Source organism: Carassius gibelio, chromosome A6 (assembly GCF_023724105.1).
Source record: "Carassius gibelio isolate Cgi1373 ecotype wild population from Czech Republic chromosome A6, carGib1.2-hapl.c, whole genome shotgun sequence".
In the NCBI taxonomy this organism is placed as follows: domain Eukaryota; kingdom Metazoa; phylum Chordata; class Actinopteri; order Cypriniformes; family Cyprinidae; genus Carassius; species Carassius gibelio.
In genome coordinates this window covers 4,216,682-4,223,122 of record NC_068376.1, presented here as the reverse complement: position 1 = coordinate 4,223,122, position 6,441 = coordinate 4,216,682, and positions in this window count along the sequence as shown.

The following is a 6,441-nucleotide window of genomic DNA, read 5'->3' as shown; positions in this document are numbered from 1 at the left end:
TTAAATAATCAGACTACAGTTACTTGTTTTTATTGATTACATATTATTCACTCAAGACCAATACATTCTTCATAATTCACTGATTCTCCTTAATTGCTCTTATTCATCTTTGAAATGTTCTTCTGCTCATATTCCCACAGAAAGTTTCCAGTTTCTCACGGGTCATTCGTCAGGTGACCGCTCTGGATTACACAACACACTTCAGTTTTCTCAGTATTAACCCTGCATCACTACACACTTACACAAATTCACTTTACTACTCTTATGAAATGCAGGTATTCTCAATCATTTTTGTCATCTGAACCTCTTTTACTCTAAATATTTACTTCAAGTCCTCCCGAGATTTAACAATACATATTTTAATTATTCAGTAACACATTTGCATGTTCACTGTCACATGACATGCAGGAAAACAAATACAATATTTTTAGTGTTTTATTTTGATTGCTGTTGTTTTACAATGATTTATTTTAATTTTTTTATGATTCAATTTAATTACAAGCTTTTCATTAAACTCTAGAAGCTTCAAGGACTACAGTTTGAGAATCCTTTATTAAAGTAATATAATATAATAACTTAATAACTTGTGTTTGAGAATGCTAATGATAACTATTTAATCAGATTACTATCCTCTGACTGAACACACACACACACACACACACACACAATTTCTCTCTCAGGAGTCAAATGTTCTTCTTATGAGTTTTACGCGGTTGGCAAAGCAGCCAGAATCAAAATCCAGCTCCTCTCCGCCGGAAGACACCAGCTGATCTGTGACGCAGAACGCACAACTTCCGTTTACAGCACCTCTGTGCTTTCTTTAATATTTACAAGGCTTTCGATGGTTAAGCGCTATTTCTGTTCATTATGTTTATATTGAAATATGGTTGGATGAATATAAATATAGAGCAGAAAATAAAGAATTCGCTTCAGTCACGAACCCCGCTGCCAGAGATGTTAGTGTTATGAGGAGAGACCAACATCCGGGGTCTCGCGATCACCGGAAGTACGGCGGGCAGATTGGGTCACATGTGCTCTTTATTCAAACGTAGAACACGAACATTTATATAGAAAGATGATTTATACAATTAAGTTATTGTTATAATCATAGTAGCATCAAAGAAGAGAAAAACAGAAAAAAATATCCACTGTTTATACACCACCAGTCAAAAGTTTTTGAACAGTAATGTTTTTAATGTGTGTGTGTGTGTGTGTGTGAACTTCCTATTCATTAAGAAACCTTATAAAAATATACTCATCTTTTGTAAAATTATAAATGTCTTTATCATCAATTTTGATCAATTTAAAGCACCCTTGCTTAATAAATGTATTACTTTCTATAATTTATTTATCCAAAAATAATTATATTGACTCCAAGCCTTTGAACAGTATAGTGTATAATGTTACAAAAGCTGTTTATTTCAGATAAATGCTGATCTTTGGATCTTTCTGTTCATCAAAGAATCCTGAAAAAATTAACTCAACTGTTATAAATAATATTATTACTAATAATAATCAGAAATGTTTCTCGAGCAGTAAATCATCATATTATTCTGTTTTCTGAAGATTGTGTGACACTGAAGACTGGAGGAATGATGCTGAAAATACAGCGGAGCATCAAATAAATAAATTAAAGTTTAACAGAGATTTACAGAGAAAACTGAAAGCTGTTTTACATTGTAATAATATTTCACAATATTATAGCCTTTACTGTATTTTGGATCAAATACATACAGCCTTGGTAAACAGAAGATAATTCTGTCAAAAAGCATAAAAAAATCTTAGACTGGTAGAGTAAATTAAGAAAAAGAAAGGTTTCGAGTCTTTTTATCTCTTCTTGTCTCAATATAATCTAATCATTAGTTAAAATGATCACGTGTGCCTTGATATCCAATCAAATCACAGCATTGAATCAGACAGTTTCCCGCAGCGTTTTGTGCTAACAGTGTAGTCTCCCTTTAAAGCGGCTCTGGCACTGCTGCCACGCGACAGTCGCGGACGCTTTACGGCAGTAAAGCAGCAGCAGAGGAGCCCATAGACGTATATTATGTCTATGGAGGAGCCGGTCTAATGATGAATTAAAATCGTTTAAACGCACAGCAGTTCTGTTTGAGCTCAGTGTTCACGGCAAACACGTTTAATGATCAGGACACGTAATCACAAAACATTTGATTTTACCACTAAGAGTTAAAGTCTTTAGCTAGGAGTTTTTTCTTAAAACCTATTCACAAAGCTGCCGAGACAAACTTTTCCTAAGGAATAGACAGAAGTCAGAGTAAGGGGGCTTACTCTTATGAGCTACTTTTAGCCATTTTTATTAATTATATTACACACTTTATTAATTACAAAACCATTTAGAGTTTGAAAGCTTTTAAATCTTGATTCATTTACAGTAAATCATTTTGTTCATGAAGCTAAAGATCGTAATCAGATGTTTGATAAGAAAAAAGGTTTTAATTCTCCCTTCCACAAATTTAGGCCTAAAAAGTCGTGGCATTAAGTGTTGCATGCAGTCTTTTCCTCAGTATTTATCTTTTTGTTTTCCATTTGAATTAAGTTGAGCTCATTAGAAGATATTTGTTATTTTTTAAAATCATGAACTCAATTAATTCTGAACAGTAGATCAATTACAGCTGATTTTTTTTGTTCCCTTCAATGTATAGCCTAGTTTTTCTAAATTTTGTCTTAAAAAGCTCAGAAAAATTCTTAAATTCTATGCAAACCCCACAGAATCCCTGAATAAAGAAGAGGTACAATGTGTAAATGTTTCTGTGATCAGGATGTGCATCTGACAAAATAATGCACACAAATGAGAAGAATCCTGTTTTAGATGCTTTATGTGGTAACAGAATAATGAGGAAACTGCATTCATTCACATGCGTTCATGTACATTAATATGCATTCCAGAGCTTGTTTGTAGTGTGACAAATACATGTGAGATCTGATCTGACTTAACAAGTGTTTTTTTTTTCTTCAGTTGATTAAGACTAGAAGCTCAAAGATTCCTGTCTTTTCCATTTCCGTTTTTCTCAACCATAAAATGTACTTTGCAACAACAGGAAGTGAATATTAAAGACAAATCTGCTGTGTACAGTGCTCATTCAGTTTTTCAGTTTGCTCTGTATTAAAACATTACAATCAGCGAAACGCATTTGTTTGTGTCTTGTTTCGTGAAGATCACAGAGTGTGGTTTGTCCTGTCGGTCTGTGGATGTGTTTGAGTCAGTTCACATTACTAAAATGAACAAAGCCTTACTACAAAATAAACCCTGGGACATGATCCCATTTTAAAGACGACTAATTAATTAATCTTGATTAAGATTCTTGACAAACAGATTCAACTAACTACATTTACATGCAAAATCAATTCATCATCAATATATCACCAGTAGCTCAATCAGACCGAAACACCTTTATGTGAACATTGCAATTCATCACATGACCTCGATCCAATCAGAATGAAAGGGCTGCTGTGAACCTGAAACCAATCCATCAACAGGAAAAAATGATATAAGCCCTTGAAAATACCTTGCATGTTTACATACGTTTCATGTCTTACAAACATATGCATGTTTTACATCTTATGAACTGGTCAGTGGAGGAGACTGAATATTTACAAAATATTTTTTGAGGTAGCTCCAGTCACTTTACCATAGTGGATTTCTCCAGTCCTGGACGCATCGTTATGCACATGTAAACTAATATATGCATCAGATGGCAGCACTTAGGGCTTTAGAATCTAAAATCCTACTGGATTCATTTGTATTGACAGAAATGTATGCATGTAAACATACTGATATTTTCCAGCTTCCTGTTCCATGAACACCTACATTTACAGTACATGCACCCTCATAATGTGACTATAATTAGGGGAAGTTGTGTAATAGGGGAAGTCATGGCCTAGTGGTTAGAGAGTTTGACTCCTAGGGCTGTGGGTTCGAATATCAGGCCGACAATACCATGACTTAGGTGCCCTTGAACAAGGCACTGAACCCCCAACTGCTCCCCAGGCGCCGCAGCATAAATGGCTGCCTACTGCTCCGGGTGTGTGTTCCCGGTTTGTGTGTGTGTTCACTGCTGGGTGTGTGCACTTCGGATGGGTTAAATGCAGAGCACGAATTCTGAGTGTGGGTCACCATACTTGGCTGAATGTCACTGCAAAAAAAAAAAAAAAGGCTAACCCAACGTCATGTAAACACATTACTACATTGAACTATGTGAATAATATGTAATTTTTTAAATAAATGTAGGACATTTTCATAGCCTGGAATGTATGAACGAAATCAGGAGACTGATTTAGGCTTCAGGCCTTTATCGTTTACACTGTGCTGTATGTTTCACTTCAGCAATTCAATGATATGAAGAAAACAATAAACACAAAATTACACTAGTCACCGAATGCTCCAATATTCAGCAGCTCTCTTTGGTTTAAATGCTGTATGTTCTCGATATATGTTTTTAATGAACTATTTGTCTTAAAAAATATGTGGTTGTTAAGGTGTTCAGGTGGTTGCTACAGAGCAGCTATGTAGTTGTTTAGGGGTTTCTGTGGTTACTATGGAGATGCCAGGTAGTTGTCTAGGTGTTCAGTTGGTTGCTAAGGAGTTGCTATGTGTTATCTAGGTGTACAGGTGGTTGCTAGGGAGTTGCTTTGTGGTTGTCTAGGTGTACAGGTAGTTGTCTTAGTGTTAAGGTGGTTGTCTAGGTGTTCATGTGGTCGTCTAGGTGTTCAGGTGGTTGTCTAGGTGTTCATGTGGTTGTCTAGGTGTTCATGTGGTTGTCTAGGTGTTCAGGTGGTTGTCTAGGTGTTCATGTGGTTGTCTAGGTGTTCAGGTGGTTGTCTAGGTGTTCATGTGGTTGTCATAGTGTTCATGTGGTTGTTTAGGTTTTCAGGTGGTTGTCTATGTGATCATGTTGTTGTCTAGGTTTTCATATGGTTGTGTATGTGTTCATGTGGTTGTCTAGGTGTACAGGTGGTTGTCTAGGTGTTCAGGTGGTTGTCTAAGTGTTCATGTGGTTGTCTAGGTGTTCATGTGGTTGTCTAGCTGTTCAGGTGGTTGTCTAGGTGTTCAGGTGGTTGTCCAGGTGTTCATGTGGTTGTCTAGGTGTGCATGTGGTTTTCTAGGTGTTCATGTTGTTGTCTAGGTGTTCATGTGGTTGTATAGGTGTTCAGGTGGTTGTCTAGGTGTTCATGTGGTTGTATAGGTGTTCAGGTGGTTGTCTAAGTGTTCATGTGGTTGTCTAGGTGTTCAGGTGGTTGTCTAGGTGTTCATGTGGTTGTCTAGGTGTTCATGTGGTTGTCTAGGTGTTCAGGTGGTTGTCTAGGTGTTTATGTGGTTCTCATAGTGTTCATGTGGTTGTTTAGGTTTTCAGGTGGTTGTCTATGTGATCATGTGGTTGTCTAGGTGTTCATGTGGTTGTCTAGGTGTTCATGTGGTTGTCTTAGTGTTCAGGTGGTTGTCTAGGTGTTCATGTGGTTGTCTAGGTGTTCATGTGGTTGTCTAGCTGTTCAGGTGGTTGTCTAGGTGTTCAGGTGGTTGTCTAAGTGTTCATGTGGTTGTCTAGGTGTTCAGGTGGTTGTCTAGGTGTTCATGTGGTTGTCTAGCTGTTCAGGTGGTTGTGTAGGTGTTCAGGTGGTTGTCTAGGTGTTCATGTGGTTGTCTAGCTGTTCAGGTGGTTGTCTAGGTGTTCAGGTGGTTGTCTAAGTGTTCATGTGGTTGTCTAGGTGTTCAGGTGGTTGTCTAGGTGTTCATGTGGTTGTCTAGGTGTTCATGTGGTTGTCTAGGTGTTCAGGTGGTTGTCTAGGTGTTCATGTGGTTGTCTTAGTGTTCAGGTGGTTGTCTAGGTGTTCATGTGGTTGTCTAGGTGTTCATGTGGTTGTCTAGCTGTTCAGGTGGTTGTCTAGGTGTTCAGGTGGTTGTCTAAGTGTTCATGTGGTTGTCTAGGTGTTCAGGTGGTTGTCTAGGTGTTCATGTGGTTGTCTAGGTGTTCATGTGGTTGTCTAGGTGTTCAGGTGGTTGTCTAGGTGTTTATGTGGTTGTCATAGTGTTCAGGTGGTTGTCTAGGTGTTCAGGTGGTTGTCTAGGTGTTTATGTGGTTGTCATAGTGTTCATGTGGTTGTTTAGGTTTTCAGGTGGTTGTCTATGTGATCATGTGGTTGTCTAGGTGTTCATGTGGTTGTCTAGGTGTTCATGTGGTTGTCTTAGTGTTCAGGTGGTTGTCTAGGTGTTCAGGTGGTTGTCTAGGTGTTCATGTGGTTGTCTAGCTGTTCAGGTGGTTGTCTAGGTGTTCAGGTGGTTGTCTTAATGTTCATGTGGTTGTCTTAGTGTTCAGGTGGTTGTCTAGGTGTTCATGTGGTTGTGTAAGTGTTCAGATGATTGTGATAGTGTTCATGTGGTTGTCTAGGTGTACAGGTGGTTGTCTAGCTGTTCAGGTGGTTGTC